The sequence below is a fragment of the Notamacropus eugenii genome, chromosome 2 (assembly GCF_028372415.1).
Source record: "Notamacropus eugenii isolate mMacEug1 chromosome 2, mMacEug1.pri_v2, whole genome shotgun sequence".
NCBI classification, from domain to species: domain Eukaryota; kingdom Metazoa; phylum Chordata; class Mammalia; order Diprotodontia; family Macropodidae; genus Notamacropus; species Notamacropus eugenii.
The window spans coordinates 123,183,940-123,211,229 of record NC_092873.1 but is presented as its reverse complement, the minus strand read 5'-3'; the positions used below and the strand labels follow the sequence as shown (position 1 = coordinate 123,211,229).

The 27,290-nt window shown below is 36.0% G+C and overlaps 1 protein-coding gene and 1 non-coding gene across 2 annotated transcripts in view; one reads left to right on the top strand and one right to left on the bottom strand.

The window, feature by feature from the left end:
* The window catches only part of HMGCLL1 (3-hydroxy-3-methylglutaryl-CoA lyase like 1), a 258,782-nt gene that overhangs the window by 10,755 nt on the left and 220,737 nt on the right, over window positions 1-27,290 (top strand). The gene's annotated exons all lie outside the window — the stretch shown is intronic.
* On the bottom strand, window positions 6,825-6,926 carry LOC140530553 (U6 spliceosomal RNA). The gene has a single exon (XR_011975989.1). It is a non-coding gene; the product is annotated as a U6 spliceosomal RNA (small nuclear RNA).

The window sequence follows — 27,290 nt, the reverse complement described above, 5'->3', positions numbered from 1 at the left end:
TGCATATGAAAAAGCAGGGAATTGGAAGATGTGTTCTCCACCAGGATAATCTGAATTTATGTCATCAAAATTTCTCTTTTTGATAGACTATGCTTCTCAAACTAGCTTTCCCTATAGAATCTTAGACCATGGACTTCTATCTATCTATTTTAAGAATCTCCTGAATGAATTTTATATACCTGTAACTAGGTAAAGTACTAAAAATAGGATTATACTTAGAAGCTGGATATTCAAGTTCTAATCATAGCACTGGTTACTAATTTTGAACCAATCATTTACTATTTCTTTGGACCTCAGTCTCTTCATCTGTACAATTTGGAAGAAAGTTCTTTCTTGCTCTATATTCTTTGATTCTGTGATTCTAAAATTCTGTGTTCTGAATTTTCTTGACTATATTTATTATTACTACTTTTACAAGTACTAGTAGTGTCACAACTATTTTTTTTGCCTTTTTATATTCATTTTATTTGTTTTTAATGCTGTACAATCACTACCATAAAACTTAGATTTTAACCCCTTACCTTCCTCCTACCACCCTGCTCCTTCCCCAAGACAACATACAGTTCTGTATAGGATCTACACATATGTTCCTATCGAATACATTTTCATTATAGTCATGCTGTGTAGATGAACTAAAATAAATGAGAGAAATCATATAACAAACCAAAACATAATACATACACACACACACACGCACAATGATCTGCTACATTCTGCGATTGAATTCTATAGTTCTTTCTCTGAATGTGCAAGGCATTTGTGCCACAACTATTTTCAAACACAGTTGCACATACCACTATCATTCCAGTCACTCAGGTTTGCAATCTTAGTGTCATTTTCAAATTCTCACTTTCTCTCACTACATATGTCCAATATGTTGAAAATTTTATTGCTTCTACTTCCACAATATGTCTTTCATTTTTCAAAAATCACCTGTAGCATATCAATAATGAACTCTTTCAGGATCCTGGAGTCTGGTTTGTATAGGTCTGTTGACTTGAACTCATTAATTAAGGTAGTTATTCTCTTATTTTCTCTTCATTTATCTTGGGTTTCAGGTCCCCCCTCTGACATACTGGCTACATGACCTTAGCAAGTCCTTCTTAATATTCCAAAATGCAAAACATTGAGAATCGTTGCTGAACTGCTCCAGTCATCCTGAAGAATATCTGGTCACTAGACCCAGATGGCTCAGGAGGATAAAGTGAGGCTGGTGACCTTGTAAGCCCTCCCTCACTCAAAACAAAGTCAAGTGCAAGTCATGTCATTATTTCTCTGATGGCATGTTCTTCTTTGAAAACAGAGGATGAACACAACATAACAAAGCTGACTGGGGAATTCCTACATGGAAAAAAAAATTACAGGTCTGAAATAGGGAGCAGGGCATGGGGGGAAGCATACACGTTAATCATAATGCCTTGCATTAGAACAGATAAAATTATTAAACAGTGACTCCAATTCTGAAAGGTCAGGCAATATTGTACTAGCAACCTCTATTGTTGTGGTGCCAAGCTCAGATAGAAATGGGAACCAGTAAATGTATGTAAGGATGCCTTTGGGTGGCATATTGACTAAGTTTTAAAAATGTAATTATATGTTTAATTTTGCTTCTTTTGTTGAATTGCTTTGTTTATTTTCAGTATTTTTTAATTTATTTTGCTAAATATTTCCCAGTTAAATTTTAAATTGTTTGATCCACACTCAGCAGTGTTTTGGGCAGCAGGTGACCTGCATGAGTTTGACATACTATATATACACATGTATAAGAAATAAAAATTATTAAATTCTTTCAGAAACAAAGATTATTGGCTGCAAAAGGGATTGGGAAAATAAATGAGCTCCAATCAACTATCTAGGGTAGCGATAAATGAAAGTCAACTGAGAGTTTTCATCCTTTGTGCCCTCTTTTAGTTTTATTTTCCTCTTTGCCATTATAAATTGTGATGATGCTGAAAGGAAATAAAATTGATATTTGAATAATGGAGCAGATATTTAAGCTATGGAAATAAGGACGAGGAATACTGTAGAATGTAAAGGTTGAGAACTGCTGACCTAAAGTGAAGAAATATTGCATTTCATTTTTGTATTTTTACACCTACTGCTAATTCTTATACAGCTGTGTTCCCTGTCAGCTTACTTTTCCTCAATGCTTCTGTTCAACATCCTTCCGGACCTTCCTGGCTCATAGACTCTCCATCTGGCCCTGATACATTTTTGGCTCCCCTGTTCTTCAGTTCCTTTGTCTATCAAAAGTGTTTTGAACTCCTGAATATTGCTTTAATTTTCAATACTTCAGGGAACAGTAATATCAACTGTTGTTGCTCTTTCTTCCACCCACATAAATCACAACGTCTCTATAACATAGTAGATTGACAGTCTGTTCTTAAACATTTTTTGTGTCGTAGACCCCTTTGACAGTCTGGTGAAGCCTATGTAATCTTCCTTAGAGCAAAGTTTTTAAATGCATACAATAAAATAAATAGGATTACAAAGGAAACTGATTAAATTGAAATAAAGAGTTATTTTAGTTTTCTATCCACATTTACTTCCCTTCTGAAATCATTCATAGACCTTTTGTGAGTACATAGACCCCAGGTTAAAAACTCACATAGTAATCAGTCATTAGTCATTGTGTGTGCCTAGTACAGTGCCTCTCTTGTAGGAGCTTAATAAATGCTTATTGATTGGGTGGTGAGGCTGAAAATATTATTACCCTGTGGTTATCCTGATGATAAACTCCTTCCAAGTCATCTAGGCTGGTCTCTGGACAACTGATCTCATGCAGTACTTTCCACAATCCAAAGCAGTTCCCTGGCCATAAAGAAGTAAATCTATCAGTCCCATTTCTTTAACACATATTCTCATAGTGATGCTATATCACTGAAATTCATGGAATTTCATGATCTCAGAAGTACCACAACTACAAATGATTCCATTCCAGCGGAATCACCACATTGGGTCACAGAATTTCTTATCTCTCATACTTGAATATAATGTATACAACAAATGTGCACAACATATACAACATACAACATGTGTATACAACATATCTTGCTACATATATGTATGTATATGTATATGTATATACACGCAGGATATATATCATGAATGGTATTATGGTATTTATCTGAGCTATCTTTATCCTTGATACTGGAAAGATGAGTTATCTTCAGTGAGTCAATACAGAGGTTTTTAATTTCAGCTAATTGTTCTGGTTTATATCATTTCCCCCTTTGTACTTATTTTGTGGTGCAGTTTTAGTAACTACAGACTTTTGAAAGCCATCTTTGAACCTTCTCTCCTATCATCATGAAGGCCACAAAAGTTGGAGCTAGCTTTAGTGCTTTGTATATGTGGTTTTCTTCATGTGTGTAGTTTGGCCGCTATCTAAGAAAAGGAATAGGAAAAACCATTTTGCTGATGTGCTAAAGGTTACCTGGAAAATCTATGTCCAGGCATGAGTTTTTGTTTTTTTGTGTTGGGCTTAGTCTCTTCACCCATGTGTTTATTGCTTACAGCAAATGCTTCATGTGACTTTCTAGGTGTTTTTTCCAATAAAACACTGTTGAATTTCCCACCACATACAAGGAGACATACCAGTATTGCAAATACGAAGATGTGAGATGACACTATCTCTGTCCTAGACATGCTTATCATCTAAACTAGGTAGTGTAGGACACTGATGACAAACAAATAGAAATGGATCCATCCCGACTTAGAAAAATGACAAGTTACTATTATGTGTATTGTATTTAAAAAATTATTAAACATTTCCCAATTATGTTTTAATCAGATTCCATTCAGAAGTTTTACAGGTAAGAATTAGATGCTTAGGCAATGGATAGAATGCTAAAGTTGAAGTCAAGCCAACCTTACTCCAACTTTCCTCAGAAACTTATTAGTTATGTGGCTTTAACCAAGTGACAAAATAGCACTTACCTCAAACGGTCCTTGAGCGAATGAAATGAATTAATGTGTGTAAAGTGCCATGCAAGACTGACAGTGATACACTAATATTTTTTTAATAGGAAAGATGCAAGCATATACACAAATATATATGGTAAAGGTAGAAATGGTAATGACAAAGAAGAGATACAGACAAAATGTTAGAAGAGTGTTAAAGGAGAGAGAGAACACTATAGGAAAATGCATATGGCAGGAAACTCAAACTACATAGAAATTCTTTTATTATAAAGATCACTCCATGAACTTGACATTTCATAAAGTCTTTTTTTGGTGAACTTTATTAACAAAGGATGGGGTCTCTGAGGCTTGGCAAAGAAGGAGGCAGGAAACTCCAAAAAGAACATGTCTGTCAGATTTCTTTCCTTCTGGGTTTTCCTTCCAAATGTTTTTGGGATATGGGAGGAAGTGGAGTGGCTGTCTGCCACTGCTTTCTGACATCTGCAACCCACTGGGTGTATAGAGTCTGGCATCCCCCTTTTAAAGTCTTCATTTAATCTGTATTTCACTTGTAAAAAAAAGAAACTAGCATAACTTAACAAAACAGAAGTCCTATTTTATCAAGAAGCAATTTATTTTTTAATATTTTCATTTTAGAGCATAGATTCCTTTCCTTTCTAATGTTTTACATAGTTCAGTTCTTGTGTTTTACAGAAAACTGGTAATCCTGTGAACATGGTCAGTCCTAAAAGCTGAGAATAATTTGCAGCCCTCTCTGTACTTTGTACTTTAGAGCTATGGTTTTTTTAAAGAATATTCAGGGTCTGTCAAGAAACAGCTGTAGTTATTATTCAGTGTTTCACTCATGAGTGCCTGCTATGATGTAGGCTCCATTCACTTAGAATCAAAATATTACATTTAATAGAATTATTCTCCTGGATGTATGTCTTCAAAAATTACAAAAAGGAAAGCTTGTTAGAAGGGGTAAAATGTAAAAATAACATAAAACACATCTCAAATCCATTCACTGTTCTTATATGTATGTATTTATGTATATATGTGCCACCTTTGTCAGAGGCATGCTAAAGATGAATTTTATTTTGATAGAAATGGCATTTGAAGGGAATTACATCTTCAAACTTGTGTAAACTTATGCAGAGTGAAGTAAGCATGGAGAATAATGTAGATAATGACCATAATGCAGTGCACAGGAAAACAACACTGAAAGAATTCAGAATTCCTTTTTTTTTTTCTTTTCTTGATTAACTTTCATTTTCTTTCCACATGCACATTCAAATTGAAACCCCTCACAAAGAATAACATATGGAACATAGCAGCAGAGGTCACCATGGTTTATCAAAAGCTCGGGGATTCAATTCTGATCAGTACAATAACTAAATGTGACATCAGAGGACTGAGGAGGAAATATGCTTCCAACATCCCAGTAGAAAGGTGGTAGAATGTGGGTAAAGAACGGGGCATACTTGAGTGGGCATGTCCAATGTGCGTTTTTGTTTTGCTTGATTGCATGTCTTTCTTACAAAGAAGGGTCCATTTTTGATGGGAGGCAAGAAGAGCATTGGAAGGTAACTATGATGTAAAGAAAACAGAGCCTTAATAATAACACATTTTGAAAATAAGTTACTTTTTCAAAACAGAAACATTTTCCCTTAAAAACCTGTCATACCTATAGACCAGGATTGTTCAGGCTATTCCAATGGTTCAATTTTAGAATACTGCCAAATGAGACAATCTCACAGTTTGTTTTCTTAGCCCTATTATTAAAGGATATTTGGCATAGATATAGCATTTATTTAGTTGGATACTGCTTATTTGTCTCTTCTTTTGCAATGGTTGGGCACTGGTATCAAGGGAGGATCTTCTGATTCCTCCTTACTGGTTTTTGTACTTAGTCAACAGGAAGTTTCTTGAATGGTTCAAGTCTTAGTTATTTGGGTAAATTAAATCTTGAAGATGATTTCAATATCTTTCTCCTTTTTTCCTCACATTTTCACATTCGTCATGTTGCATAGAAGAATTAAAATGAATGAGAGAAAGCATGAGAAAAACAAAACAAAACATTCCTAAGGAGAAAATATTCTGCTTCATTTTGTGTTCCAACTGCATAGTTTTTTCTTTGGATGTGAATGGCATTTTGCATCATGCGTCCTTTGGAAAGGTTTAGGTCCTTGCATTGCTGTGAAGAGCTAAGTCTATAACAAACAGTCCTCATGCATTGTGGCTGTGACTGTGTATAATGTTCTCCTGGCTCTGCTCACTTCACTCAGCATCAGTTCATATGTCTTTCCAGGTTTTTCTGAAGAGTCTACCTGTTTGTCATTTCTTATAACACAATAGTATTCCATTGCATTCATATACCACAACTTGTTTAGCCATTCCCCAGTTGATGGTTATCCCCTCAATTTCTAGTTCTTGGCCACCACAAAAAGGACTGCTACAAATATTTTTGTACATGTGGGTCCTTTTCCCATTTTTATGATCTCTTTGGAATACAGTCATAAGAAGCAGTATTGCTGGGTCAAAAGGTATGTATAGTTTTGTAACCCTTTGGGCATAGTTCCAACTTGCTCTCCAGAATGGTTGGATCAGTTCACAGCTCCACCAACAATGAATTAATATTTTATCTCTCCCACATCCCCAATATTTATCATCTTCCTGTTTTGTCATGTTCCGTAATCTGATAGGTCTGATGTGGTACCTCAGAGTTGTTTTGATTTGCATTTCTCAAATCAATAGTGATTTAGAACATTTTTTTTGTATAACTATAGATAGCTTTAATTTCTTCCTCCGAAAACTGCCTTTGAGCACTTATCATATCCTTTGACCTCTTATCAATTGGGGAATAATTTGTATTCTTATAAATATGACTCAGTTCTCTATATATTTTAGAAATGAGGCTAAAAAATAGGGAACACTTCATGAATTTGCATGTTATCCTTACACAGGGGCATGTTAATCTTTTCTTTACCATTCCTATTTTAGTACATGTGCTGCTGAAACAAAAAACATTTCAGTGTCTTTGAAGGAAAAGCTAGCTTAGCTTGAGTTGGGTAGAGCCTTAGGAAAAGTTTGCCCAGCCTATGTAACAAGGACTGTTCCTGTCACAATCCCCCATCTTCTCTGTTTTAAAGTCTCTCTAGATTTAACTTTTGAATTAACTCTTGCATATATATATATATATATATATATATATATATGTATATATATATATATATATATACATATATATATATATATATATATATATATATATATATCCTGTTTTCTGCCCTAATATAGATCATTTTGCCCCTTGTGTGAACTATTATTGTAGTGTTTTAACTGGTTTTATTGCCTCTGCTTTCCTCTTCACTATCACCATAGTGTTCATACAAAAGTATCATTCTCATCAAATTATTCCTCTACTCAAATACCTTCAAATGCCTCCCCCATTACTTACTAAAGAAAGTATAAATTGCTTATTTTTATATTCAAGTTCCTGTATAATTTGGTTTTAATTGACCTTTCTTTTTTTTTTCTCTCCTGTCACTACTTCCCTAAATTCCAGATAAGGTAGACTACTTACATCCCACTATTTTTGCCTTGACCTCATAATCAAATGCTTCCAGCTCCCAAGGAATGTGTATTGGAGCTTACATTCTTCTTCTCCAACTCATTGTAGGACTTTATCTGCACTTCTGTGTTTTGTATTTATCACAATTTGTCTTACATCAGTGATTTGTGTGAATGGCTTGTCTTCTATTTCATGAAAAATTCCTTGAAGGAAGGTTCCAGTTTATGTTTTTATCTAGTAGAATGTTTTGCACAAAGGGAGTACGGATAATTATCTCTATTGAAATGAAAGTAGTGATTATTTGGGGTGTACACAGTGTTCAAGGAGGACTACCACCTCTGGTATGAGGGCTCTCTGAGCCTTTCTCAGGTTGTTCATCTATTTTTCTTGTCTGCCTTGCATTTAACTTTCACCTGTGGCTCGAAGAAGCTGTAGAATGTCCATTAACCATACCTCAGTGAAACTTCTCAACACATGGACTAAACCAGGTTGAAAGGAGTTGACAGGTCTCAAACTCATGGGTCAGTTAGGGGGTTTAGCAAGTGCAGACTTTCCTGGCAGAATGGGTAGATGAGAACAACTTGTTCCAAAGGCCATAAAGGCAGCTGAAGTAGGTGTTGTGAAATACTTAGAACTTGGTCAGACATTGAAGATACCAAGGCCATTAGCTGTATTGTCAGTTATCCTGCCTTTTCTCTTGCCACTGGACTTTGATGACTCTGGAAGAGAGAGTGAGGCAGATGACTTTGTGGGACTGCCTCACTTAAATCCAATTCATGCAGGAGTTGACATCACTACTGATGTCATTGGCCCTTTTCAAAAACAAAGGTCAGACAACAGTGATTATTTATTGTCTTTAGTTCTGCTTAAGTACACCTGAGTTAACTATTGTCATGATCAAAGGAAATGGTGTTTGTGAAAATGCTTTGAAAAGTATAAAATTCTATAAAGACAAGAAATTATTACATAGGGAAATGTAGTAGAGAAATTATTTTGCTTTGGCAAAGAAACATTTTTATGTTTATAAATAGTATTTTAATTTCCTCCCCCAATTACATGTCAAGAAAAATTTTAGCATTCATTTTAAAAAGATTTTGAGTTCTAAATTTTCCTCCATACCTCCCACCCCTTTCCTCTTATTAAAATGATAGGCAGATTGATATAGTTTATACCTGTGGTATCCTGTAAAACATATTTCCATATTAATCACAGTTTTGGAAGAAAAAACAGCTCAAAAGAAAAAAAAACCCACAAAGAACAAAGTAAGTGAAACATGTATGTTTTGATCTGCATTCAGAATCTATCAGTTCTTTATCTGATATGGATATCATTTTCTTTTATCAGTCTTTTGTACTTGTCTTGGATCCTTGTGTTGCTGAGAACTAAGTCGTTTATTGTTGATCATTACACAATGTTACTAATACTGTGTACAGTGTTTTCTTGATTCTGCTTATTTCACTTTGCATCAGTTCATACAAGTTTTTTCGAGGTTTTTCTAAAATCTGCCTGTATTTCATTTCTTATCGCACAGTAGTATTCCATCGCATTCATATACCACACCTTGGTCAGAAATTCTCCAATTGATGGGCATCCCCTCAAATTCCAAAATTTTGATACCACGAATAGGGCTGCTATATTTTGGTACATGTCCTTTTCCTTTTTTTAATGCTTGTTTTGGGATGTAGACCTACTAGTGGAATGGATAGATCAAAAAGAATGCACAGTTTTGATTACTCTTTGGGCTTAGTTCTGGAATCCTTTCCAGAATGGTTGGATCAGTTCACAATTCCACTAACAGTGCATTAGTGTTCCAATTTTCCCACATCTTCTACAACATTTATCATTTTTCTTTTTTTTCTCTTATTAGCCCATCTGATTGTATGAGGTGGTATTTTGTTTTAATTTGCATTTCTGTAATCAAAAATGATTTAGAGCACTTCTTCATATGCCTATATGAACTACCTGTTCATATATTTTGAACGTTTTTCAATTGCCGAACATCTTATATTCTCATAAGTTTGACTTTTCTCTACATATTTGAGAAATGAGGCCTTTATCAGAAACACTGACTATAAAGATTGTTTCTCAACTTTCTGCTTTCCTTCTTTTTTTACTTAATAGTATTTTATTGTTTCTATTTAGACATAAAGACAGTTTTCAACATTTACTTTGTTAAGATTTTGAATCTGTTTTTTTTTTCCCTCCGTCTCTCACCTTTCTCTTCCCCAAGATGGCAAGCAATTGGATAAAGACTATACATATGTAATCATACTTAACCTATTTCCACATTATGTTGTGAAAGAAGAATCAGAACAAAAGGGAAAAACCAGGAAACAACAACAATAAAAGAGAAAATAGTTTGCTTCAATCTGCTTTCAGACTTCATCTGGATGTGGATAGCATTTTCCATCATGAGTCTTCGATCACTGTATTGCTGAGAAGAACTAACTGCCCAAGTTGATCAGTGTACAGTGTTGTTACTTTTGTGTACAGTGTTCTCCTGGTTCTACTTACTTCATCTAACATCAGTTCTTGTAAGTTTTTCCAGGTTTTTCTGAAGTCTGCCTGCTCATCATTTCTTATAGCATAATAATATTCCATTGCATTTGTGTACCACAATTTGTTTAGCCATTCCCCAATTGATGGGCATCCTCTCAATTACCAATTCTTTGCCACCACAAAAAGAACTGCTATAAATATTTTTTGTCATGTGGGTCCCTTTCCCTTTTGTATATCATCTTTGGGATACAGACCTCGAAGTGATTGTTGTTGTGTTTGTCCTTCGTTGCCAAGGAAGGCCATGGCATCAGAGAAATAATGATATGACTTGCACTTGACTTTGTTTTGAGTGAGGGAGGGCTGTGCAGGTCACCAGCCTCACTTTTCCTCCAGAGCCATCTGAATCCAGTGATCAGATATTCATCAGGATGACTGGAGATGACCCAGGATGAGGCAATTGGGGTTAAGTGACTTGCCCAAGGTCACATAGCTTGTGAGTGTCAAGTGTCTGAGGTGACATTTGAACTCAGGTCCTCCTGACTCCTGCACTGGTGCTCTATTCACTGCACCACCTAGCTGCCCTAGTAGTGATACTGCTGGATAAAAGAGTATGCACAGTTTTATAGCTCTTTGGGCATAATTCCAAATTGTTCTCAAGATGATTGAGTCAGTTCATTCCATCAACAAGGCATCAGCATTCCAATTTTCCCAATCTTTTCCTATATTTATCATTTTCTTTTTCTGTCTTATTAACCAATATAATAGTTGTGAGGTAGTGAGTTGTCCTAATTCTTATTTCTCTAATGAGTAATGATTTAAAGCATTTTTCATATGTCTATATATAGCTTTAATTTCTTTATCTGAAAACTGCCTGTTCATATCATTTGATCATTAATCAGTTGGGGAATGGCTTATATTCTTATAAATTTGACTCAGAAATGAGGCCTTTATCAGAAACACTGGCTGTAAAAATTGTTTCCTAGCTTTCTGCCTTCCTCCTATTGTTGGTTGCATTGATTTTGTTTGTACAAAATCTTTATAATTTAAGATGATCAAAATTATCTATTCTGCATTTTGTAATGCTCTTTATCTCTCCTTTAGTCATGAATCCCTCCCCTTCTCATAGATCTGACAGGTAGACTATTCCTTGCTCTTCTAATTTGATTGCTTCATTATCTATGGTACCTTATAGCAAGATGTAGTTTCCTTATCTCTTTTAATTAGGCCTGTTTTTGCTTTTACTTTGTCTAAGATCAGGATTCCTACCCCTGCTTTTTTTTTTTTTTAGTTCAGCTGAAGCATAATACATTCTGCTCCATCCTTTTAACTTCACTCTGTATGTCTCTCTGCTTCAGTTGTGTTTCTTGTTTCTTGTAAGCAATGTATTGTAGGATTCTGTTTTTTTTTTTTTACCTACTCTGCTATTTGCTTCTGTTTTATGGAAGTTATCCCGTTCATATTCATGTTTTACCTTCCATTCTTCCTGTTTGTCCTCTCTTTTCACCCTTTCCCTCCTCACTAGTGTTTTGCTTCCTCCCCTGATCTGCCCTCCCTTTTGTCAGTCCCCCCACTTCTCATTTGTTTGATATCCTCCTCTCCTACTTCCCAGTTGGGTAAGAGAGATTTCTATATTCAACTGATTGTGTATATGATTCCCTCTTTGAGCCAATAATGTTGAGAGGAAGGTTCAAGTGAAGCACATAGTCCACCTTCCCATCTTCTCCTCCACTATAATAAATCTTACATGCGTCTTCATGTAAAATAATTTATCCCATTCTACCTCTCCCTTCATTCTGTACCCTGTGTGCTCCTCTTTCTCATCCCATAATTGTTTTTATGTCATTCCCCCAAATTCACCTTATAGCTATACCCTCTATCTTTGTATGTTTTTTTCTCACTGTACCATTACTGGTACAGTTTTTAAGAATTACAAATGTCATCTTCCCATATATGAACGTAAACAATTTAATTCTGTTGAATCCCTTATGTTTTCTTTTCCCTTTTTACCCATTTATGCATCTCTTGGGTCTTGATTTTGGAGGTCATGTTTTTGGTTCAGTTCTGGTCTTTTCCATATGAAGGCTTGAAATTCTTCTATTTCATTGAATGACCATTTTTCCCCTTGTTGTATTAATCTTGCTTCATTATGCTGGGTAAGTGATTCTTGGCTGTAGTCTTAGCTGCTTTGCCCTCTGGAATATCATGTTCTATGAATTCCACTTTTTGAAAGCTGCAGCTGCCAACTCCTGTGTGAACATGGTTGTGATTTCACAATATTTGAATTGTTTCTTTCTAGCCATTTGCAATACTTTACCTGATAATTTGTCCTTTACCTGATAATTCTGAAATTTGTCTATAGTGCTCCTGGACTTTTTATTTTGGAATCTCTTTCCTGAAATGATTGGTGGACCCCTTCAATGCCTATTTTGCCCTCTGGCTCCAGGACATCAGAGCAATTTTCCTTTATAATATCTTGAAAGATGATGTGAGGTCCTCCTTTAGATTATGGCTTTCAGGTAGTCCAGTGATTCTGATATTGGCTCTTATGGATCTGTTTTCCTAGTCAGTTTTTCCCATTTTACATTTTTTCCATTCTTTTGAACTTGTTTGATTGATTCATGATCTCATAGTCATTAGCTTCCACTTTCCCAATTCTGACATCTAAGGTGTTGTTTTCTCAATTAGCTTTCGTACTTTCCTTTCCATTTAGCCACTTGTACTTTTGTTTTTGTATCTCCTTTTCCATTTGACCAGTTCTACTTTTTAAACAGTTTTCTAAGCTGTTGACTCTTTTTTCATAATTCTCTTGCATCACTGTCATTTCTTTTCCCCATTTTTCTTCTATCTCTCTTAATGTGATTTTTAAGCTCCTTTTTGAGCTCTTCCATAAATTCTTTCTGGGCTTGAGATTACTTGCTACTGTTCTTTGTGGTTTTGTTGGTAAATGTTTTGACATTGTTGTCCTCTTCTGAGTTTGTGCCTTGATCTTTTCTATGATCAGATTCTTTTTTGTTATTTTTATGCCTTTCCCCTTTCTTTTAAATTTGAGCTCTGCTTCCAGGGTGGAAGGATCATTGTCTCTGGCTTCTTGTGCTGGAGCCTGCAGGCCTTGGCTGTTTCCCAGGTGCTGCTCTTATTTCTCTGAGGCCCATGGGGGATCCTTGCATCTGGTGTTGTACTAAGGGGTTACTGTGGAGGTTTTCTGGCACCACTGGAGCCATTAGCTTGCCTGGTGCTGAGCTAGGGTCCAAATGGTGTTATCTGACATGTGCTGAGGCCTGATGGGGTGTTTTTGCATTTCCCCATGGCTGCACTAATACATATGGCAGTCTGGCCTCTGGGGCTGCTTGTTTGCCCAGGGCTGTGCTGAAGACTGGTAGGGTTGGTGCTGATTGGCAGCTTCCTGTTTGTTTAGGCACCAGTAGGGTTGGCAGCTAACTGTTTGTCCAAGGGTATGCTGAAGCATATAGTGGTCCAGCCCCTGAAGGATGCCAGCCTGCCTGGGACAACACAGAAGCATGTGGGGCTTCTCAGAGTTGGACTCCCCAAGTTCTCCTGTCTATGCTAGAGCCTGTGGTCGGGGGTGGGGTGGGGTTTCTGGTCTGGCATTTGCATGCTCCATCACACTGCACTTCAAGGTCTCCCACTGGTTTGCTGAGGTGGGGGCTTGCTACAGACTCGCTGTGATGCTTGCCATCCTGAATGGTGCTCCCGTCACCTGAATGAGATAGACTTTTCTTGCTAATCTTCCAAGATTTTTGAGCTTAAAGTTTATTTCACTCCATCTGGTTCTGCCATTCCAGGATTTGTTTTTGGGTCTCTACTTTGTGGTGGTTTGGAGGTGAGTATGGGAGAGTTGCAGTGATTGAACTGCTTATCTCCACCATCTTGGCTCCCCAAAGTAGACTCCAGAAACATTTGATTTATAGTGGACTTTTTTATTGTTGTTGTGATTGCTTTATCCTTCTGGAAGTCAAGCAACTATATTCTTAATCTATTGATTTGGCAAAGGGAGCTTACTTTAACTAGGTTTAGTGCTTTTATGTATAAATATTCAATTTAGTAAAATGGAAAAATCAGAGGTGGGAGGGATCTTTACAGTTATTTAGTTAATTGGTATCAAAATCAGATAGAAATAGGGGCCACCAAACCATATATAAAGATCCTAGAAGCCACATATTGACTTAGAAAATCATTTACTAGCATTCTCTGTGTTCTGTTGTATTTTTATTTATTTTGCTCAGTGTTTCCAATTGCATTTTAATCTGATTCTGACAGCACTCAGGAGTGGAGCGGCAATATGCACCACAGCTGTATGGTTGACACCTTTCATCTTGTCCAACATGTGTTTGAACACGTGCTAGGACCTAAAAACAGGAATTTTTGGTATGTATGAAAAGTTCCTCTTGAAGACAAACTGTGGTGATGAAGAACTCATTATCTCCTCAGCAGTTTCATAGGTATATAAATACATGGAATCATAGAATTTTAAAATTGGGACCATAGTGGTCATTCAGTCTAACTTGTCCCTAAGCAGGAATCCCTTATAGGGCAATTTCAATGAATAATCATTAGATATCCACTTGAAGATCTCAAGTAATTGGGAACTAAATACCCCCTCTGTTAAACTATTCCGTACATTTACTGTTATGAGTTTTTAGTTATATTGTGATGAAATATGCCATGCTGCGTATTTTTATTGTTCCTACATCTGGGACCAAGAAAAAGAAATCTAGTTTCTGTTCTACATGACAACCCTCTAAAAGAGGGTTTTCTTCTTTTGTCTGAACAACTTCATTTTATATAATAATATATGAGAATAATATAGCTAATAATTTTATAGCATTATATCTCATTTCAGTAGCCTCCCAAAAATATGTTGGGAGATCTTAGACTACACTGTAAAGTAGCAGCTGTCAAAATGATTTGGTATTGGCTAAGAGACAGAAGTTCAAAAACAAAATTAGTGCAGCCAAGATTAGATGGAAAGCAGGAAACAGAAAAAAATACAGCAAGTTTCTCTGATAAAGTCCTTATTTCCCAAATTATAGAAACTAGCAGGATACCAATCAGTTGGATGGCTGAACCAATTAGAGTAATGTCATTAGGGATCATTTCAGAGAAATCTAAGAATGCATTTAAGAACTGATGTAGCAGGAGGGGGGCAAAACTAGGAGAACAATTTATACAACAACAACAATATCGTTTAAAAATAAAAAGAAAGAACATTACTTTGAAAACTTTAACAATTTTGTTCAACACAGTGAATAAGCATGATTTCAGAGGATGATGGTAAAGTCTGTTACCCACGTCCTGACAAAAAGGTGATGGACGTGGTGGAGGGGGAGACAGAATGAAATGTATATGCTTTGAACAGAAAGCATTGGAATTTGTTTATCTTGACTACATATATTAGTAACAAGCATTTTGTTGTTCTGTTTTAATTGAAAAGAATAAGAGAGAGAGAAAATAGATTTTTGTCACTTAAAAATAGAATTTAATGAAAAAATTTAGTACTGTAAAAAAATTTAGTACTGGTCAGAGTTCTCTCTCTGTTGCAATGCTGTGCTTCTGTTAGTACAGTTGAAGATTGCATTAGCTTCTTTGGCCACAATATCCTATTACATATTTATGCTTAGTTTGAATTCCACTGAAAACCTTCTTGTTTATGAACTCTTCTGTAACTGTCTTTCGATTCTATACTAGTGTAATTAATTTTTAGATCCCAAGTATAAGATCTTATGTTTATTTCTATTAAATCACAGAGAAACAACATAGTATGGTAGGTAGGAGGCTATCCTTAGAATCAGGTAGAATTGGCATTGAAGTCCTGCCTCTGACATATCATGGCTATGTGACCTTGGGGTAATTCACTTAACTTCTCGTTGGCCAATACAACCAAGATTGTAATTGAAGAATAGTTGATATGGCTTAGTAGAGTATCCTCCACTGGAGCATCCTATAATGATAAGATGACATGAGAATCAAATTATCATCATGTTCTTATCATAGATTGGTTTTTAAGATCCATGGGAATCATTGTATTAACTGGTCTCAGTTTCATGCTATTCAAGTGAACTCAACAAGGGAAGAGACTATCTTTTGTCATTCTTTGTATCCCCAGTGCTTAGCACAGTGTCTGGCACATAGGTAGGTGTTTAATAAATGCGTATTGACAGACTGACTACTAATTTCATTCAGATCTTTCATAAACATATTCAATAGCACCAAATCAAGAAGTTCTGTATCTTTATGGTATTCTAGTAGAGTCCTCCTTTCAGGATGACATTGATCCATTAGTTTCCATTTTTAGGTCACCTAAATACTATCTAGTCCTTGTCTCTCCATTTTGGCCATAGAGATTTCATGAGACACCAAGTCAAATAGTTTGCCAGAGTTTGTTTGTACTGTGCCTGCAATATACTCTTCTTCTGCCTGTTCAATAATACTGACAGAAAAGGAAGTGTGCACAATATTTTTGATGAACCTTTTCTGGCTAATTGTGATCATTGCTTCCCTTTCTGAGTGCTCACAAATGTTGAAAGTAACAGTTTCTAGAATTTTGATGGGAAGCAAAATCATACTTACTGGGAAATAACTTCACAACTCTTTTTCCTGTTTTTGAAAATCAAGGCTATGTTTTTTTTTCTTTATTTCCAGTCCTTTAGCATCCATACCAATTCCCTATGATTTTTAGTGAGAGAGCATTTGTCAAGTGCCAACTGTGTACCAGGCTTTATACCAGGCAATTTATAATCATTATCTTTTATTCTTCTAACAACACTATGATCCCAGTTTTAGAGTTGAGTAAACTGAAGTAAACAAAAGTGACTTACCCAGAATCATGCAGCTAGGAAGTGTCTGAGACTGGATTATCCACAGTGGCTCAGGAATTACATCCACTCTTTTTTCAATAAATGGTAATTTCATTTTTCTAGGTCTCTAAGTAACTTACTGTAAGCAAGCAGTGACTCTTTTATCAATTTATTGAAAATGAATAAAAGTTTCCTTCTATGTACTTTTATTCAGCTCTATTTTAGAAATGATCTTTCATAGTAGAGAAAATCAAGTAGTTATTGAACAAAGCAGTAGTGGAAATATCTTGCCTTTTTTTCATTATCTTATCCATCAGAGCAGCAAGTCTACCCTTCCTTTGATTTTCTGTTTTACCCCATCATGACCAAAACAATTGTTTTTGTTAGTTTTAGCATTCATTGTTGGCTGCCAGACAGTCTGGGTTCTAACGTTCCTAATGTGGATCTACATTTCCAATTTGAGGCTGGCATACCTGAAAGAAGTTCAGTAACCTCTGAAGTTGATCCTACAGTTTTTTTTTCCTCAAATTAATCCCTAGTTTCATAACTTTATAGGTAGTAGGTCTCAAAGACATCACTGAATCCAACTGTTTCATTCTGCAGTTGAGAAAAGTGAAGCTCAAAATTAATTGACTTTTTCTAAGTCGAAGTAGTAAGTGGCAGTTTTGTGATTCAAACCCAAATCTCTGACGCCAAATCCAGGTTTTGTTCCCCTCCCCTCTACTACTGCCCCAAAACCGGCTCCCTCACCATACCGCAATGGCTATTGATTTTTTCTGTTGAATGATGAAGCTTGGATTAGAGGTCATACAATCTGCTTAAGTATTGTGTTTGACATTGAGCCTTTTGGGTCATGCATAATTTAATATTTGGATAAATACCTGGATGATACAGTAAATAGAGAGATTGCTGAGCTTATAGTAAGGAAGACATGAATTGAAATCAGACACTTACTAGACAGGTGACCATGGGCAAGTCACTTCACCTCTGATAAACTTAGTCTCCACAGCTGTAAAATAGGGATAATAACCATGGTCTGCCTCGTAAGATTGTTGTAAGGAGCAAATGAGATACTGTTGGTAAGGTGATTAGCATAGTGCCTGACCCATATAACAGGTACTACATAAATGATTGTTCCCTTTCCCTTTTCCTTAGATTTCTGCTCTTATCTGAGTGATTATTGCTACCAATAATTCAGACCCCATGACTTCCATTTATTCTTTTTTGCCATGAATTTCTGTAAATCTTTTATAGAGGATTCATATTCTTCTAATATTTTCAATGTTGCAGGGGTACTAGAGTGGCACTTGGGCTGCCCCTTTCTTATGCCTTACTCTGGATACATGATCAGCACATCTTGATTTACAGTTGTATGAGTGGTTGATGTCTTTAAATGTGACTTTGATCTCTTTTAATGACCCTTCTCATATGCTTGTCTTGTGCTCTGTATAGCTAAACTTTTTTATGTAATAAACTTTTAAGTATTAGGTACTGCATAGTTTAATTATTTAGTGATATGTACAGGGCTAGGGATTTTTAATGTATATGAGATACAGTTATTATTAGCAAAAAAGTGACAGGAAAGAAAACTTGGAACATTCTAGCAATACTGACATATTTTAAGTAGATCAGAGCATGAGAAATGGCATCTTGGAGGAGAAAAATATAAAATAAATATGTCTAAGCAATTGAGAATTAATTCTTATTAGACTGCATTGTAATCACAGCTATTATTGGACTTCTTGTATAATTGTCCCCACAGAACAGGCGTGCACAATTTACAGCTGCTTGAAGGATTTTGGGCAGCCTGAGAAAAATGTATCGGATGTAAATATAGAACATTACTTTGCATTTTGTTTAAAAAATACTTTTAAATACTTCAAGGGAATGTTAACCTTAGCTTAAAATCTCACTAATCATCTATATGAAGAATAATTAAATTCATATTAGTTTTACTTTACAATCAGTATACACCAAAGTTTTATGTACTTTGTCATACCTTTCTGAATTTTATTGGAATGAACATTTTCTTTTATATTTTTCCTGTAAATATGTATTTCACTTTGTTAGGTATAATGGTTGGACCATCCACTCTTTTGGACAAATTCATATTGATTGATTATATATAATTTTTATTTTCTTTTGTCTCTGCATTAGGAGGTCCTGATCAATGTTTTTGCCTTTTTTTGTATTGCCAGAACATTTAAGACAGTGTCAGAGTAGACCTTAATAAATGCTTGTTGACTCACTGAAGAGGAGCAAATCTTTGCATATGAAATTGAAATTATCAGAACAGAGGGGCAAAAGAAGCTAAACAAAGAAACATGGGCAGAGGATCTCCAACAGTGTATGTGAGAAGGGGCAAGTGTCTGTAGAGCTTCTAGGGAAAGGATGCACAGGTCATTTAGTAGGAATACCTACTTAATGGTAGCAGCCTTATTCATATGGGTATTCTTCTAATTTTGCTCTGGGAGTTACCTTATCTTAAAATTTGTATTCCCAAGTAGCCTTCTGCATTAGAGAGAAATACCTCCCATTTGAAATTTATTAAACTGAGTTTATGGCACAAATTGTTTTTCTGTCAGTTTGATCTATGTACAGTTTTCCTAGGGTCTGATTATCCCTAAATAAGTTGAATACAGTTCTTGTTCCATTAAGAATTGGGGCATCAAATCCTGGAGTGGAGAGATTTGATTTTGAATTTGAGGACTTTGCTGACTTTGCTGACTATCTACCAGTCACTTTAACCTAGGCATTAATAATATAGATATTACATATGCATATATGTGTGTATGTGTGTGTTTTTAATATACTTATATATGTACATATTTGATATGTGTGTGTTTAATTATTTCAGCAGATTCTAAGATATGCAAGTCTTCCTACTATAGACATTTTCAAGCAAATTTCCAGGACAGAAAGTTTTAAGATGTATTGGGAAATAAATAGAATTGTTTGAGGATTAAGAAATGAGGTTTAATGTTGCATCTGGTCATTGCCTAAAGTACTGTGGGAAAGCCTTATTGGAATGACCCAAGTGAGAAGAAAGACCTCATGTCCAAAAACTTAGAATGGAAGAGATTAGATTTTCTGAGGTAGGAATTTGTAGGAGAGAGCTACACTATTGAATGAAGTGATGTTATTAAAGAACATTTTGAATAAAAGAGGAAAAAAGATAAGTGAGCTGCTATACTTCTGGTACCACAGGGATCCTTTTTTTTTTTTTTTTTTTGATGGTTTAAATAGTGTGGATTTTTCTTTCTCCAAGTTGGCATAAAACAGTTATAACTAAATTCATCATGTAAATCTTTTGTAATGTTCTAGAGGAAATATCTAGGAGCAAGTAACTTTGAGTGTATTACTTGGATTCTGCCCTAAAAATGGCTTATTTCTGTAAAGATTGAACAAAGGATTTGGAATCAGGAGGTGTGTGTTCGAATCCTGGCTCTTTCCTTCATTAGTATTTGACCTTTGACGAAGCATCTCACCCCTCCGTGGTCTCATAGGTAAAATGTGGATAATAATGTTTTCACATGTAATTCACAGAGCTCTTGTAAGGAAAGGACATTGTAAATCTTAAAACATATAGCGATGACTTAATACTTGCAAAATGAGAAGCCTGGCTAATTTGAGATGTTGTGAAGATGAAAATATGCTCTTTGAGTTCTTTAAAAATGTCTTATTTTTATTTTGTTGCTATTATTTTGCTTGCAAGACTTTTCTGGGAAAAGATTCTGTTCCTAACCACTGCATAATTTTAGTTTAGGGTATGATAATTGTTGAAATTCCATGCAATTCACTACTGAATAAATAACAAAATAGTGACTACAAAAGAATTGGTTTAAATAGTGTATAATTGAACTTTACTGAGATCTGATAAGTTTCTTTAGAGATTTGTTTTCTGACCTGGACCTTATCTCATGTAACCAAGAAGCATGAAAACTAATTAGTTGCTTCTTGTAACCAATTTGTTTAAATATTCCCCTGAGAGAAAGTGAAATTTGACTATTGTATTTTTTTTGTTGAAACTGAAGAGAAGAAAATTGATTTATTGCATGCAATGTCTGATAAAAAGTCCTGCACCCAACTTGCGTCTTGTGGAACTTCTGTTCCATAGATTTTTTTTTTCCTGTTTTGATGTTTCAGCCTGCAGATGTGAGCTGTTTTTGTATGGAAATAATAGTGTTAGCTATGAGTTTCTTGGAAAGAAAGAGTTTAAAAGCTTTGGAGTGCTACAACTGCAGTCCGAGCAGCCAAATGCACATTGATGGAATGTTAGGTGAAGCCTCCAGGGGGTCATTCAGCAGCAGCATCTGGAAGGAAACAAAAGTGTGTCTGTAGGGCTTACTTTTCAGGCAAATGATTAAGAGGCGATTAAGTATAGGTGTTAGGATGTGAGGGAGGGAAGGAAGCGATGAAGGTGTATATATAATATGGAACAGAGGGATTACGGGAAAGACTTAGCAGAGTGAATCGTAGATCACAGCTGAATGTATAAAAAGCTGGACTTGAGATTTGGATGGAACAGCCTGTAGGCATCACATAAAACAGAACATGGGGTTCGAATAAGACAAAAATGGCGTGAAACACTTTTTTGGAACAGGAAGGGACAGGGATCATGTGTAGTCATTCCAAATCATTAGAAATCATTTCTTGGAGTTGGGAAGATATCCTCAAGTTACACCTTCTTTGTCTATTCCGATTACATCAATTGGCCATGCTTCAAAGTCCACAAGGAGAGCTGGGCTTGGGAGGGTGGAAATTTCAAGCTTTGATAAAGTGAACAGTGTTACTATTTTTTTCTTTTAGCAGTTTCAGACACTATAGCAACATGTTGTTCTTATCTAGGTTGGTAGAAGTGTTCCAAGCAGCATTAAACAAAGGGCTTTTGGGAGAAAATTTCACATTATTAATTTAGTACAATGGAAATAATTTGGAATCTGAGGAATTTAGTTCAATTTCTGTTCAGCCAAGTCACTTAATAATAATTAACTTTATATAGTACTTTGAGATTTGCAAAGAAAAATGGAAATATTTTATCTTTACAACAATTTATAAGGTTGGTATTATTATTTCCACTTTACAGATGAGGAAACAAAGGCCAAGCATTTTGAGGTGAATTTGAAAGTCAAGTCTTCCTGATTTAATCTCTGAGGTTTACGTTCCTCTTCTCTAAAAATGAGAGGGTTAGGATAGCTGACTTTTAAGGAACTTCTTAGTTTCTTTCAAATCTAGACCCATGAGCCTATGATTCTTTGACTGATGAACTGCTTTCCTCTAACCAGACTCATGAAGAGGAAAATCTGAGCTATGTGCTCCAAAATATGCTATGTTGCTGATCTGGAATTCAGATTTTTTTTAAAGGATTAATTTAACCATAAGACATTCATGTTCATTTATTTCTCTAAGAACTAAGCATTTTCCTACAACTAGAAATTGGGGATTAGGAGGATTCCTGAAGTAGTACTGAGGGATTTTAGTCCCTTATAATCCTTAGGTAATCTCCAACAGCCCAAAAGTTACTCTGAAGTTCCTAAATCTGAAAGTATGGATATTCAGAATCTTAAGGTGGTAGAGTCCCTTCTGATAATAATCCATCTTTAAAAATAAAATATATTTATTTTCAAATACTTATCATGTGCCAGACACCAGGTGAAACTGAAACAGTACCTGTCCTCAAGGAATTTATATTCTAGTGAAAGGCAATGGATATGTATATACAAATATCTATGTACCAGCTATATTCAAGGTAGTTTTGTAAGGGGACAGTCTCTAGCATCTGGTAGGTAGGGTAGGATCAGACTTCATGAATAAGATGTTGTTTTAGATGAGTCAAGAAGGAAACCTGGGATTTCTAGAGTTTAAGGTAAGGAGGGAATGCATTTCAGGCATCCAGGACAACTAGCACAAATGTACCAGTATAGGAGATGAAGTGTGAGTGGACCAGTAGGCAGACAAGTGCAACTGATAAAGTGAAGGAGGAGAGTATGGCATTTTAAGAAGAGTGGAAAAGTAGGAAAGACACAGTTTGAAAAGAGCTTTACATGCAAAAAATAAAAAATCCCAGGAGTTTGTATTTGATCCTTAAGGCAATAGGAAGTCAGTGCAGTTGGTTGAGCCGAAGAGGATTCACATTAGAGCTACGTTTTAGGGCAACACTTTTGCACCAGTATAGAGGATGATTAGGACTGAGTGCAAACTTCAAGCAATTTGACCAAATAGGAAGTTACTGTAGTAATCCAGGAAAAGGGTGACCAGGACCTGAACTGGGGTGCTAGCTAACCCAGACCTATCCCTCCAAGTCCCTGAGTGAATGCCTCCCATTCCTAGACTGGACAAAAAGTAACAAAAGAAGACAAAAAAAACCTCATTTATTGAAGGGGAGGCTAATCCCATGCAGGTATATTCAATAATTCTGCTCCAACTAACTAACTAACCAAAATAGAGGGAGATAGATAAAATCTAAGCAACACTTCATCCACCCACCACCTTCCACAGTGACAAATACCTGCATGCTACTTTTCACTCTGTATCATTCGGGTGAACGGTAGAATGGCATAGTTGAGAAAGAGCCAGTCTGACAGCCAGGAAGACCAGGATTTAAGTCACAATTTTGATGCCTTATTGATGCATTATTGACTGTGAGCAAATCACTCATCCTCTCAGCGTGTGGACAATTTAGACTATAAATCACAAAGAAGTTGCTGAGCTGTACTGGTAGGAAGAATTTCCTCATTTGTGTCTATCACTCAAGAGACCCCCAATCTGAAGGTTTTCTTCCTTCTTCACCTTCCCCATCCCCATATTTACTGCTAATTGTATGATTCTAACCTTAGTTTAGATCAGCTAAAGTCTTTTAATCTAGTCTGGAATTCAGGATCGTTATGAGATGAATGTCCTGAAATAATCTTGAGAGTACCAGGTTACTTAGTATATAAACTGAGCAATACCCATACCTCGTAAGCCAATGCCTACACAGTTGTAGCTTGAGAGGTTTCCAAAGTCCCATTGGCAGGAAAATTTATCTTTCATCCCTCCCTTCAGAGGCAGCATGAATAACACAGAGGACCATGAGTCATGTAAAAGCTGTCTTCAAAGTCTGCATCAGATACTTACTACCCTTAGGACTGATAAAGTCATGTAACCTTCTGGTAACTCAGTTTCCTGATTTGTAAAATAAGGGATGAGACTTGGTATTCTCTAATGTCCCTTTTTAGTTAATTGAAAGAATTGTTTAATTTTAGTCTGTGGTTAGTGGAAGAAAAGTGTTATTTTTCTCATTCTAGTTTACAGACCAATACAAATCTATCCTTGGGACCATTGGTATCTAACCCTGGAGCCTAGGTTAAGAAGCCCCTTCTTACTGAGTAATTTCATAAATTTTCTAATCAAACATATCTATCATCCAGTGGTCATCATTCCTTGTGATATGTCTTATTATACTCAACTAGGCTAATAGTCTGACCAGCAACCAACTTTCTTACTTGAGAGGTAGCTTTTGCCAAAGACTATGCTTTATTGGCATGGACTTCTAGAAACCAGGGTTATTTCTATGATCCAATGAGTCATTGAAATAATGGAAATGGTTGTATCTTCCCTATCAATATCTTTTCCGTAGGCCCCATACATTTGTGGGGGTCATTTCAAGAGTACCTTAAAAGAAATCAGACCCTTGAAGGAATAAACCACAGAACAGGTAAATTTGAAAATCAATTGGAAGTTTATAGTTTATTTGTACCACAAATCTAGTTATTGAAAGGACCCCAGAAGGCACTTAGGTCTCTGGGATGACATCTATTCATTTATTTCAAAAGCCATTTATGGAACACTTATTAATCATGTGGAAATCACTTCACTAGGAATCATGGGGAATTAGAAGACCTGGAATCAGATCTGGTTGATGTTATAGACTAACCCAAGGATGAGAGCCTGTGGCCTTGAAGATAGATGTGGTCTTCTAGATCCTTAAGTGCAGCCTTTTGACTGAATCCAAATCCAAATTGGATTTGTTCTGTAAAATTTGGATTCAGTCAAAAAGCCATACTTAAGACTCTAGAAGACCGCATGTGGCCTTAAGGCCTTAGATTCTTGGGCTAGTCCATGGGCAAGTAATTCCTCTGGCCTTGTTTCCTCATTGAGAAAATGAAGGATATTGTACTGGATGAGCTCTATATCTTTGTATCTATAAGTCTGAGAAGAATTGTTCATGATTTGATTTTTAAAAATAATTGTATGAGTACTTCAGTATAATTGGATCTTTCATATTCTTCTATATTTTATTTTAATCCATTTAAAAACATTACTCAAAGAACTGCCCAAAAGGTTCATGACACAAAAAAGGTTTAGGGCCCTTGGTGATCTAAAACATTGTTGGCAAAGGGCAATGGGAATGTTTGCCTTTGATGAACCTTTGTTTTCTACTAGTGATTAGAAGAGTTAATTTGATCAATTTCTCTTTAGTTTTCTTTTAAGACTAAATAATTCAGTTTTCTTAACTTTTTCCAGGTAACTCTTGAATCATTTCTTTTTTTCTTTTGTGAAACTTTTCTGTTCAAGTTTACTCAGGCCCTAATGTTCAGGATCCTGCAGCAGGGCATGGTATTCCAGCTAGGAACTGAGCAAATGAAGAATAAAATGGAAATAGAGGCTTTCCAAACCTCTGCCCAATTGACTAACTTTTTGTTACTCAAAAGCAGCCCCTTCTCCTCAAATTGCTGCCTTCTGTGGTTTCTCTCCTTTGACCTTCTCTTCCTCTCAGATGGCGTCTATAGAGCCTTTTGTTTGATGCCCATATTCATGCCAGTCCAGCATCTTGCTTCACCTCTGTAACTCCAGCAAAGGATTTTCAGTAGCCATGCAGAAGGGCAAAGAAAAGGAAATTTCTGATGAACAGACTTTGCTCCCATCTACCATACGATCGTTGTTCTCTCAAACTCAGTCCATATTTCATAAGGAGTATAGTTAATGCCATCTCCACTTTCAGGCCTGAAACTTACCCTTGTGAGTCTGTGCCAAGGAACCAGCATGGATAGAGAAATAGCCTCAGAACTTAAGCCAGCAACTTCCTATTTCTGGGATCTTTAGTCCTGCCTCTTTCTATTCCATTTTTACCACAGGTCATGGTATTATAGTTTGCATGGGTGGGGAGACTCTGCATAAGAACTTGTCTAGTAGGTGAGGGCTTGGGACAAGTGCTTTGTTCTCTTGCCATTGAGAGCAATGGGTGATATGTTTTTGAAACTCCAAATTAGTATTTTCCTATAGATAAATGGATATATAGTTGTTAGTGAACTAAAGTCTTTCACAGATGTCCCTCCCTGAGATTGGAAAAAGGAAACCTTAGTCTCACACACACACACACACACACACACACACACACACACACATACACATATGTAGGTATGCATATATACACACACATATACAAACATAATACACACACACACATCTGCTGCTCAGCTTAGTTTCAACTCCACTGAATAAGATGCCCCTACCCCAAAATACCCCCTGGTGTCCACTTCTACCATAAGTCTTTCCCCCTTTTCCTTCCTCCTTTTGTGTTGTCTCTCCCCAGTAAATTTTAAGGTCCATGACAGCAGGGACTCTCTTTTTATTAACTGTATCTCCAGCACTTAGCACAGTATCTGGCACATAGTAGGTGTTTAATACATGTTCATCAGTTTGTGTTACCTTGGATTGCATACATGTATATATGTATCTATCTATATATGTATGTATGTATGCATGTAATATAAGTTACATACACATGCATATTTATGTTGCATATTTGTATACACATATACATACATATACACTGACATACATATCTACATACATGCCAGGCAGTATGCTAAGTGCTGTACATACATACCAGGCACCATGCTAAGTCCTACATATTCAAAGAAAGTCAGTAAGAATACTTACCTTTTAGAAGCATACATTTTAATGGGAAAAACAACATATGAATAGATAATTATGTATGCATATATACATACACACATGCATGCATGCATACATACACATGCATACATATGTGCATACATACATATAGAGAGAGGGAGAGTAGTAAAGGAATGCGATCTCAGAAGGAGGAAGCAGCAGAATATTTTAGTCAATTTATATATTAAATGTTATTTTTTTTTGGAGCTGGCTAAGAAACTTAGCTAGCTACTATGTGTAACATTATTTCTGTGGGGAAATGCTTGCCAAGTTTCAAACTGCTGACCTGCAAGCAAACTTGGAATATCCCCTGTTCCCAAGTTGATGAGGACTTCTGTATTACAATGTGGCCCTACGCACCAAACTTTTATTCGGGCTTTCTGTATGGTGTGTTCTCTTTAATATTGCACTCAACATTCAGCTTGAGATTGGAAGACTGTGAAATGAATTAAAAAGCCTTCAAGGATATGAAGGGCTTTTTATATCAAGAATGTTGACCAGCTGCTTTCTACTTAGTATAATTTATGGAGTGTCCAATGTGTCCAGAGAACAGTTAGGAC